The sequence below is a fragment of the Pongo pygmaeus genome, chromosome 3 (genome assembly GCF_028885625.2).
Source record: "Pongo pygmaeus isolate AG05252 chromosome 3, NHGRI_mPonPyg2-v2.0_pri, whole genome shotgun sequence".
NCBI classification, from domain to species: Eukaryota; Metazoa; Chordata; class Mammalia; order Primates; family Hominidae; genus Pongo; species Pongo pygmaeus.
The window spans coordinates 130827051-130838972 of record NC_072376.2 but is presented as its reverse complement, the minus strand read 5'-3'; the positions used below and the strand labels follow the sequence as shown (position 1 = coordinate 130838972).

At 34.4% G+C, this 11922-nt stretch overlaps 2 long non-coding RNA genes across 2 annotated transcripts in view; one reads left to right on the top strand and one right to left on the bottom strand.

Moving 5' to 3' along the window:
- Positions 1 to 622: 622 nt before the first annotated feature.
- Positions 623 to 11922, bottom strand: part of LOC129035821 (uncharacterized) — a 35595-nt gene continuing 24295 nt past the window's right edge. Inside the window, exon 2 of the long non-coding RNA XR_008502344.1 lies at positions 623 to 1101. This is a non-coding gene — a long non-coding RNA (uncharacterized LOC129035821). The remainder of the gene's footprint in view (positions 1102 to 11922) is intronic.
- LOC134739382 (uncharacterized) overlaps positions 8501 to 11922 on the top strand; it is a 44545-nt gene continuing 41123 nt past the window's right edge. Inside the window, exon 1 of the long non-coding RNA XR_010125978.1 lies at positions 8501 to 8565. This is a non-coding gene — a long non-coding RNA (uncharacterized LOC134739382). The remainder of the gene's footprint in view (positions 8566 to 11922) is intronic.

Genomic DNA, 11922 nt, shown 5'->3' with positions numbered 1-11922 from the left:
AAATGTCAATTATTATTATAATATGTTATAGTTCAATGTGTCCAAACATAAATACTTGACTTTCCCTGATCCAGATTTTTTTCCTTCAAAGTATGCTAAAATGAAAACACATCTCCTATAAATTAGGAAATTAAGTAACCATAAAACTATGAGTTTGCTATGTTACTTATTCAAGTTCTGGGTTTGCACTGAAGTTTTGCTTTTTACTCTTGTTTATAAGTGTATATTCCTGTAATGTGATTGTCTTTAATTAAATGCACATTTCATCCATTTTAGTAAAAGAAGGTAAATAAGTACATTAAAACATGGCAAAATCTACAAGTGGTTCTACCTGAAAACCAGGCTGAAGATAAGATGGTATCTGGGATTCTTCAGCTCTCAAAATATAACATGTGCAACTTCTTTTAGTAATTATACTAATTGTGGAATTTAAAATACTTAGTAATCTCTTGTTTAAAATGAATGTAATGAAAAATATGATTGCCTCTCACTTGAATTTCTTATGTCTTTTAAAATGTGTCTTTTCCTCATTGCATTAAAATGTGCAGTGAAGCTTCAATGTTTTCTCAAAGCAAATTACTTTTCAATTATGTAAGAAAGAAATAAAACATTCTGGTTGTGCAAAGTTTCTTGTCCACAGCATTTGAGAATAAATACTGGGCTGAATGGGACTTCTGGTTTGTATATTGTACCTTATTTGGGGGCTCAAGATGTCTTTTTGTGACACCACTCATACAAAAGTATCCAAGTGATCTCTCTTTGATAAAGACTGTTGAATATCAAGTGGGCTACAGGTAATCAGTCAATAGAGCTGGAGTGAAGACAGAGTGAACTTTCAAGAGCAGTTAAGAGTTCAGGTTATTTTCCTCCTTCCCAGTTTATAGACTCCACCTCCTTCACATGGTCCTCTCTTATCTCAATTTCTCTCACATTTTGTTTCTTTCTCCCACATCTCCTTTGTTACCTAATCTTTGGGGTGGAAAATGAATCTACAAGAAGTATCAGAATTTTTCTTTGTTGTAGTCTTTCCAAAAGGTTTTCTGGGTTTTTATTTTTACTTTCGTGTTAACTGGAGCTGTCCTTAGAATTCCAATGAGTAAGCTAAAAGAGAGAGAATTAAAGAAAAAAAGAGGTTAATATTTTATTTATTTTTTGTTTTTATTTGTTGGTCATGGAAGCATTCAGACATACAGAGTGGAGAGAATAGTACTATGAATCTGTGTGTTGTCATTACCCAGGTTAAACAATCACCACTGTGAATAATTTTTGTTTCATTTACCTTTCTCTATTTTCCCTCTGTTTTTGATCCTGAAGTATTTTAAAGTAAAACCCTGACATATTATTTCACCATTTAAGTACATCAGTAAAGATTTCAGCAGATAAAGACTTTTGCTTCTGTCGATGATGGTACTCCGAAAAGTGGAAAACAGTCAGTATAATATTCTTCCATATTCTATGATAACCTTTCACACTAAATATATTGCATATAGTTGTGAAAAAACCTTGCATTGTTCTCAAATACTGACAGTAAGGTTTTCCTACTACTTATCATGCTAGGTGTATTTACTACTTAATGAGAAACCATTTAGAGGACCTGAAATTCTATATTGATAAACTCCCTATAGGATAGATATGGTTTTCTTGTTTTGTAGTTATAACTATTATAATTTGGGGTCCTAGCAAATGCAATAATGCAGGTGTGAAATGCAGCATGCAGCAGCATGTTAACTCTTCAAGTCCTAATGTCATTAGTAAGATGTTTTAAAAAATCCTTCCAAAGAGTTGAACCTCAAGAGGAGAGACAAAAAGAACAGGACAAATGATGTGTTCAGAGACACAGGATCCTATTTGGTGGGCTATGTAAAGGGTTCATGTTTTACTCCTAAAGGTAGAGGGGAGAAGGCTGTCTTGGAGGAGGGAAGACTAACACTAGTCCTAGGAAAGATGTCACTGTCATGCTTTCTCCAGCCACAGTTAGTACAACTAATTCCCAGCTATGGTATATATAATGACCAATTGCACATAAGAAAACACAGATGAGGTTTTGATCTGTTTTCTTTCTGAGTTATTGATAGCACGTGTTGGTAGGTCAGTAAACCGACCCCTGACCATTGCACTCACTCTAAAGAAAGAGTTATAGCACATGTAACCTCTGGGCTAACACATGTTAATCTCAACCATAACTGCAAAAATGCTGGCATTTCTGTGCCTGTTCAGGATCATGTTCATTTCTATGAGGGCAAGGATTTTATCTCTTTTTGGTACGTTCATCTAATCTTGAGTCCCTACTGGATGCATATTTTTTACTTTATTACTTCTTAATAATAAATTAAACTTCTTAAAAGAAGAAATTTATTACTTCTTAATAAATTCTTTATATTAAGTTTCTCTTCACTACATATCTCTTCAAAGGATAGTAGGGTGTTTATCCTGTGGCTCTATTTTTCTATTGCCTTTTGCTCATTTGTTTAGTTGGTTATAAGCTTTTATAGAAGATACATTTTCTTGACTATTTTATTCATTCCAAATTCTACTCAAGAGCCTTTTCCATAAATCTATTAAGATTAGAATTAGAATTAGATTTGATAAAGAGGACATTCAACTCTCTTCTCCTTTCCCTAAGGATACCTCTGATGTCCTTGACTCTTTCGCTAAAATATTTCAAATGTGCCTTTGCTTAATAAACTCAACTATGAGAAGTTTTTCAAAATAGTCTATTTCATTATTCAAAGGCTTAATTTAGTAGAAAATTATATTTTTTATATAAAACTGCCTCTCTAGCTTATACCCATTCATTTTTTTTTCCCTTGGGAAAACCCTTTTGATATCTGTAGACATTTAAAATATCCCTTAACTCAGGGACGTGTAATACAGGTTAAAACTCCTACTAAGTTTAATTACTGAAAAGGATCTTTTCGTGCAAAGCTACTCTCTTGTCTGACAGATTAAGTAAAATTAAATTTTTTTGTACATTAAAAAAGTAACTAAAACAGAACAGAGGGGAAAAAAAGAAAGAGAGAAAGCTTAAGTTTCATCCTTCTATGCATCTCCATAATGCTACCTGAGTGTATTCATAATTGAAGTTAGATTCACCAATATAAATATGCACATACAAAATAAATGTCTTTGGAAAGTCGGAACATAAAAGTAGATTTAAAATACCAAGAAGTAAAAAAAAATTTAGAATGCTGGCTTTGTGTAGATTATTTATTTCTAAAGATAAAAAAGAGTTATACTCTATACAAACCACACATCTGCTATTTCTTTTCTTTCTAACTTCTGAGATTTAAAAAATTTTTAATATTTTATATCTTTGTCTTTATATTTTCTCATGATACCTTATATAGGGATTGAAACATTGGCATTTAATGCTGTTTTGTAAATGATTAGTGATTGATCATTGTCCAGCAACAACAACAAAAAAAATGGCCATATTTAGCAAATCATGACTGCATTACATTTTGATTCTTAATTTAAGAAATATCTATACTTATTTTCAAGGGAGAAAGCTAGACTTAATAAAGTTTCAAGAGTTCTAAATCTTTAACAAACAGAATGTTTCTCAATTTCAAACTGTTTTGAAAGAGGTTGAATGTAGAGAAGTTTAATAAAGTCTAGATTCTTCTGTTTTCTTCTTTTTTTGTAACTAAAGAGGAAAGCTTAAATCACATCTTAATATCAACATGTGGCTCAAGGGGCCAAGAACATTACAATATTTGAAAAATAACGTGAGCTCAATCTATCCTTTTCTTTGTAGCTTCTGATGCAATCAGGAAATGATTTAATGTGTTCCTGTCATTAATAATATAACAAGCTGTAACTAGAATGTACTGAACAACAATCAATTCATTTTGTTTTACTTCAAAATAGGGAAGAGAATGAAAAATAGAGCTCTCCAAATTGCTTAGTAAAATAACTACCCTTTCAAAGTAGCAGCTTTCATTAATTCAGTACATTGGCACTGTGGAACTGTGGTAACATTTAGTAGCTCATTACCTTTCTTGAGAAAAAGTAAAAAACAGTGCGGTTATGTTTGTGTTCTTTTTCACTTGGCCAGCAAGCTATTGTTAGTGTAAATTATCCATAATACAAATGCATATCTTTAATCTTTGTCTACTTTTGCACACTTGTATTGTTTATTTATATATTTCATTTATAACATTTCCTTGAAATCTTGGCAGATATTTGCTTTCGGGACAAGATTTATCAAATTTATGAACTCAACACTCTATCCTCTGTTAAGGTAAAACCTAGGAGGAAAGACAATTCATACTGGGTGAGAGTGATTAATTTGTTAACAAGATTTAGTGACCATTTGTCTATCTTTACTTTGTCTCTGGTCAGAGTTATAAACTAGCATAAGATAGATTTAGTGACTATTTCTCTTTTTCAACTTGACTGTGTTTGTCATGAAAATTATTTTATCCTAAGGGAGCCTATGCCTTTTCATTATACCATACAGTACAGAGTGTTTAATAATATTTCATAGAATAAATAATAAAATATCTTTAGTAAATAAGTGATGAAAGTACTTCATACATATATTTGGTTTATAAAGAAACGGGGGCCTAGAAGGAGAAAGAGTGAAAGAATTTATCCTTAGACTTCATCCTTTGAAGACATCACTTATGGTGTCTGGCAATCTGTTCAATTATTTCTCAGCCAGTACAAGTGTGTCTTCTACAGTGAAGACAATAAGTGATTGAACAGTTCTATTTAACAATAGTCCTCTTAAGTTACTTTCTGACAAACTGGAGCTATGAATAATTTGTTGAATTTTTCAGTACATCACAACATGATTACTCCTTAGCGATAGTGATTCACATATTATTCCCTCACACACATATCTTAAAGGAAATACTAAGGAGAATGCGTTTTTTAAACTTTATTTTATAGTTTCAACTCACACACAACTTGGAAAACTTAAATTAATGATGCCATATCTAACATAAAATCTCTAACAAATGCAGAAAATATTCTACTTTTATATCTAGAGAGAATCTTCCTATATGTTTTTTTAAAAGATATTTCAGAAGCTGCTTCAGTGTGTGTGTGTGTGTGTGTGTGTGTGTGTTTAAATACAAGAGGACTTCAAAAAGTTCATGGAAACTGAAATTAAAAGATAAAAATAAAAAAAATAAGTAACTTTACTTCTCAACATAAGCTCCATCAAGTTAAAGACGCTTTTCGTAGTGATGATATCAGTCATTTATTCCATTCCTAAAGAGCCGAGGGTCCTGAGAATTCTACATGTCAATGGAGTCCTTTTTACATTATTAACAGAGAAAAATGGGTGCCCATTAAAAATTGTTTTCATATTATAAAACAAAAATAACTCAGAAGGAGCCAACTCAGGACTGTAAGATGAATGCCTAATGATTTCCCCTAAAAACTCTCTCAAAATTGCCCTTGTTTGATGAGAGAAATGAGTATGTGCATTGTGGTGATGGAGAGGGACTCCCGGCAAAGCTTTCTAGGGCATTTTTCTGCTAAAACTTTGGCTAATTCCAAACACTTATAACAAGTAGATGTTACTGTTCTTTGGTCATCCATAAAGTCAACAAACAAAATGCCTTGAGCATCACAGAAAACTATTGCCATGACCTTTGTTTTTGACTGGTCTGCTTTTGCTTTGACTGCACCACTTCCATCTATTGTTAGTCATTGCCTTGATTGTGCTTTGTCTTCAGGATCATATTGGTAAAGCCATGTTTCATCTACTGTTACAGTTCTTCAAAGAACTACTTCAGGATCTTGATCCCATTTGTTTATTTTTTTAATTTAAATTCAGCGGGGTACATGTGTATATTTTTTACATGTATATATTGTTTTATAGTGGAGATTGGGCTTCTAGTGTACCCATCACCCAAATATTGAACATTTTACGCAATGTGTAATTTTTCAGTCTTCACCCCCATACTGTCACCTGTTTTGGAGTCCTAGTGTCTATTATTTCCATCTTCAGGTCCATGTGTATCCGTTGTTTAGCTCCCACTTATAAGTAAGGACATGTTGCATTTGATTTTCTGTTTCTGAGTTAGTTTACTTAGGATAATGGAGTCCAGCTCTAACCTTATTGCTGCAAAGAACATGATTTCATTCTTTATAATGGCTACATAGTATTCCGTGGTGTTTATATACCACATTTTCTTTATCCACTTATCTGTTGATCGACACTTAGGTTGGTTCCATGACTTTGCTATTGCGAATAGTGCTGGGATAAACATATAAATGTATGTGTATTTTTAATATAATGATTTCCTTTGAGTTGATATAAAAATAGAAAATTGGATTTAAACTAAAATGCTTCTTCACAACAAGAGAAATAATCAACAGAGTAAAAAAACAACATGCATAATGGGAGAAAATATTTGCAAATTATCTTTCTGATGAAGGATCAATATCCAGAATCTACAAGGAACTCAACTCAACAAGAAACAAACAACTCCATTAAAAACTGGGCAAGGCATTGAACAGGCATCTCAAAAGAAGAGATACAAGTAGCCAACAAACACATGAAAAAATGCTCACCATCACTAATCATCAGAGCAATGCAAATTAAAACTTCACTGAGATATCATCTTACACCATTCAGAACAACTATTGTTAAAAGTCAAAAAACAACGCATGTTGGTGTGGATGCAGAGAAAAGGGACTGCTTATGTGCTATTGGTGGGAATGTAAATTAGTTCAACCTCTATGGAAAACAGTCTAGAGATATCTCAAAGAACTAAAAACAGAATAACCATTTGACCCAGCAATCCCACTACTGGGTGTCCACTTCTTTAACATTTCCATTGAAAACTCTGGTCTTGTCTGCAGCTGGTCTGGGTGCAAAGATTTTGGCACCCATCAGGTGGAGTTCACGCAACTTTAATTTTTTTAGTCAGAACTGTGTAAGCTGATCCAATTGAGATGTCTAAGGTGTTGGCTATTGTTTCTGCTGTTAACATTGGTCCTCTTCAATTAGGGCACAGCCAAAATTAATTTTTTTTCCTCACAAATTGATGTGGGTGGACTGTAGCTGTAGTCATCCTCTTCAACACTATCTCATCGCTTCCTAAAAATGAGTTATTCATTTGTAAACTGCTGATTTCTTTGGGGGCATTGTCCCAATAATCTTCTTGTAAAGCATCAGGGATTTCACCATTCTTTCACTTAAGATTCACCATCAATATGCTGTTTGTTCTTGCTTCAATTTTAGCAGAATTTCTGTTGCCCTGATAGAGGCTGTTTTCACACTGATGTCTTTTTCTTCTTAGTGCTTCAAACTAGATCTGGTTCAGAAATGTGATAACAATAACTTGTACAAGTTATTTTGGTGCAAAAAATTGAAATTCATGCACTGTTTTTTTTGTTGTTGTTTTTGTTTTTGTTTTTTTGAGACGGAGTTTTGCTCTTTTTGCCCAGGCTGGAGTGCAATGGCACGATCTCGGATCACCACAACCTCTGCTTCCTGGGTTCAAGCGATTCTCCTGCCTCAGCCTCCCGAATAGCTGGGATTATAGGCATGCGCAACCGTGCCCGGCTAATTTTGTATTTTTACTAGAGACGGGGTTTCTCCATGTTGGTCAGGCTGGTCTCGAACTCCCGACCTCAGGTGATCTGGCTGCCTCGGCTTCCCAAAGTGCTGAGATTACAGGCATGAGCCACTGCGCCTGGTCCCTGGGTTTTTTTTTTTTTTTTTTTTTTTTGTTGAGACGGAGTCTCGCTCTGTCACCCAGGCTGGAGTGCAGTGGTGCAATCTCGGCTCACTGCAACCTCTGCCTCCCGGGTTCAAGCGATTCTCCTACCTTAGCCCTCCAAGTAGCTGGGACTACAGAAGCATGCCACCATGCCTGGCTAATTTTTTGTATTTTTAGTAGAGATGGGGTTTCACCGTATTAGCCAGGATGGTCTTGATCTCCTGACCTCATGATCTGCTCACCATGGCTTCCCAAAGTGCTGGGATTACAGGTGTGAGCCACTGCACCCAGCCTGTTTTTTTATAATACACATTTTCCATGAACTTTTTGAAGACCCCCTCATATATCAGCTTTATTGCAGCATAGTAAAAATGCTTTTAAATGTATTTGCAAATGTGACAACAATGGGAGAGATTTTCATAGACTTTCTGTTCCCTGCTGAGTAGGGATGTAGGTGGAAAGGATGGTCCTAAAATTCAAAGCTTTTAATGTTATTGTTTAAAACTAGGTCAATTATTAACTTACGCTAAACAAAGCAAGACTAATGAAACTGAAAAATTCCCTGAAGACATTAATAAAGTATTTTTATTGTATCATTTTGTTTCAACTCCACTCTTCTTAACTTTCCAAGAGATTTTCAGGAAAATGTTTTTCTTTTCTGTATAACGCATATTAGTAGCTTATAAATTCTCTACCACTATTTAAATGGAGTACACGTATTCTGGATATTAAGCTTAAAAATAATATTTTCAATAACTTGTGTGTGGTCAAATGAATATTCATATGACAAAAATGTCTCTACTCTTTCATTTCAGTTGCATCTTTTCAACAAAGTTGACTCTCTCCCTACAAAGGAAAGTTTATATCAGCTACTGAGAAGGTAATATGTTCTCCATGATATTTTCTAGTATTTTCAACTATTAATGTCAGTAATATGCATATATTATATGCTTCTTAAAATATGGCTCTGATTATGTTATAAATTTTCAGAATTTGAATTGCTAGGTTAGTAATATGCAAGCTATTCTTCAAACAAGTCGAATAATTTACATTGCCAGCAGTAAAGGTGGAGCATGCCTGTTTGCCCGCAGTCTGATTAACACTGGTTAATATTCATTTAAGCCAATTTTGCAATTGGCAGATTAGAAATGGTATTTACTTATTTCAGAAATTATATTTTGAGCTTATTTACATTAATAAATTGCTCCTTTATGGTATTTTTCTATTTTTTTCTCTTGAAAATCTATTTCTTATTGACTTGGAATTTATACGCACACACATACTTTTTTTACATTTTTTTTTTTTTTTTGAGATGGAGTCTTGCTCTGTCGCCCAGGCTGGAGTGCAGTGGCACAATCTCAACTCACTGCAACCTCTGCCTCCTGGATTCAACAGATTCTCCTGCCTCAGCCTCCTGAGTAGCTGGGATTACAGGCACACGCCACCATGCCTGGCTAACTTATTTTTAGTAGAGATGGTGTTTTGCCATGTTGGTCAGGCTGGCCTCAAACTCCAGACCTCAAGTGATCTGCCCGCCTTGGCCTCCCAAAGTGCTGGGATTACAGGTGTGAGCCACTGCGCCCAGCCACACACACAATTTTTGATTGCTTTTGAATTTGATGGTGTTATTAAAATTGTATACTATTTAGAGATCTTGACAGCCACCCCCAAATTTATCTTCATGTACTCTTTCAGAACCTGAAAAATTACTTGCAAATAAAGTCACAGGAACTGGTATATCTCTACAGATTCCTCATGAAACATTCAGTCATATCTGTTTATGAGATACACAGAAGTAAAGAGAATCATTATACTAATGTTTAAGTAAGCTTTTATTGAAGAATAATATACATACGTTGTGCACAAGTCATTAGTGCACAAATTCATAAATTTTTCAAAAGTAAACTATCATCCAGGTTAAGAAAAAGTACATTTCACATTTTTAGAACCTTAAAAGCCCCTTTTGTGCTTTTTCCAGTCACTACTTCCATAAGGAGTCATCACTATGGGGCTTATGGTATCAGAAACTGATTTCCCTTTAGCTTTACTTAAGTTAAATAATAAAGTGTGTAATCTTTCGTGTCAGATGTTTTTCATTTTATGCTATACGTATGAGATCCATCTTGTTCATTGATTGTTATGTGTAGTTAAAATTCTTTTATTTTTATTGCTATAAAGCATTCCTGTAGATTACTATAACACGTTTATATATCTCCTATGCAGATTAGAGATAATTGGTAGGTCTCAGTATTGGCTTTGTGAACAGAACTCTTAGAAACATTGTTGTATATGTTTTGTGGTAAGGATATGCGTGGGTTTGAGTTTTATATATACTTAGGAATTAAGCTGTGGAGTCAAAGCATTCATGTATATGTTTGGCATTAATAGCTACTGCCAAATCGTTTTCCAAAATGGTTGTTATCAGTTTACAGTCCCTGATATGAGAGATGCAGTTTCTCCATATCTTTCAAATTACTTTATGTATTCATTTGCAGTTGTTGTGTAACACATTACTGCAAATTTAGTGGTTTAAAACAATATATGTTTGTTATTTTACAGTTTCTATAGGTCAGAAGTTAGAGAATGGCTTAATCATATTCTTTTTTTAGGGACTCACAGGCTGAAATTAAGGTGTTTGACAGGCTGTGTTCTCATCTAGGGGCTTGACTCGGAATGGATTCTTTTCCAAGCTGTTCACATTTTTGGCAGAGCTAATTTCTTTGTAGTTGTCTAGTTCTTGACAGCTTGCTTCTTCAAAACCATCAATGAAGAGAGTTTTTGCTCTTACTTCTAGACCTTTTTCAAAAGGCTCACCTGATTAGATCATATCCATACAGAATTATCAACATGGTGAAACTCTGTCTCTACTAAAAATACAAAAAATTGCCCAGGCGTGGTGGCGTGTGCCTGTAATCCCAGCTACTCGGGAGGCTGAGGCAGGAGAATCACTTGAACCTGAGAGGTGGAGGTTGCAGTGAGCTAAGAACATGCCATTGCACTCCAGCCTGGATGACAAGAGTGAAACTCCATCTCAAAAAAAAAAAAATTAGGTTTGGGGGTACATGTGAAGGTTTGTTGCATAGGGAACATGTGTTTTAGGATTTGTTGTACATATTATTTCATGACCCAGGTATTAAGCTCAGTACCAACAGTTATCTATTCTGCTCCCATCCCTCCTCCCACCCTCTCTGATCAAGTAGACCCTGGTGTCTATTGTTTCCTTTGTGTTCATAAGCTCTTATCATTTAGCTCCCATTTACAAGTGAGAACAGTTGGTATCTGGATTTCTGCTCCTGCGTTAGTTTGCTAAGGATAATAGCTCCATCCACGTTCCCACAAAATACACAATCTCATTTTTTATGGCTGCATAGTATTCCATGGTGTATATATACCACTTTTTCTTCATCTAATCTGTCGTTGATGAGTATTTAGTTGATTCTATGTCTTTGCTGTTGTGAATAGTGCCGCAATGAATATTCACATGCATGTACCTTTATGGTAGAATGATTTATATTCCTCTGGGTATTTATCCAGTAGTAGGATTGCTGGGTCAAATGGTAGTTCTGCTTTTAGCTTGTTGAAGAATCACCATACTGCTTTCCATAATGATTCAACAAATTTACGCTCCTACTAATAATGTATAAGTGTTCCCTTTTCTCCACAACCTTGCTGGCATCTGTTATTTTTTTGACTTTTTATTAATATCCATTCTGACTGGTGTGAGATGGTGTCTCATTGTGGTTTTGATTTGTATTTCCCTAATGATCAGTGATATAGAGCTTTTTTTCATATGCTTCTTGGCCGCATGTATTTCTTCTTTTTAGGAGTGTCTGTTCATGTCCTTTGACCACATTTTAATGGGGTTATTTTTCTCTTATAAATTTGTTTAAGTTCCTTATAGATGCTGGATATTAGACCTTTGTTGGACGCATAGTTTGCAAATATTTCCTCCCATTCTGTAAGTTGTCTTTTTATACTGTTGATGTTTCTTTTGCTATGCAGAAGCTCTTAAGTTTAATTAGATCCCATTTGTCAATTTTTGTTTTTGTTGTGATTAATTTTGGTGTCTTTGTCATAAAATCTTTGCCTGTTTCTATGTCCAGGATGGTAGTGCCTAAGTTGTTTTCCAGGATTTTTATAGTTTTGGGTTTTACATTTATGTCTTTAAAATCCATCTTCAGTTGATTTTTGTACATGGTAAAAGGAAGGGATTCAGTTTCAGTCTTCCACATGTGGC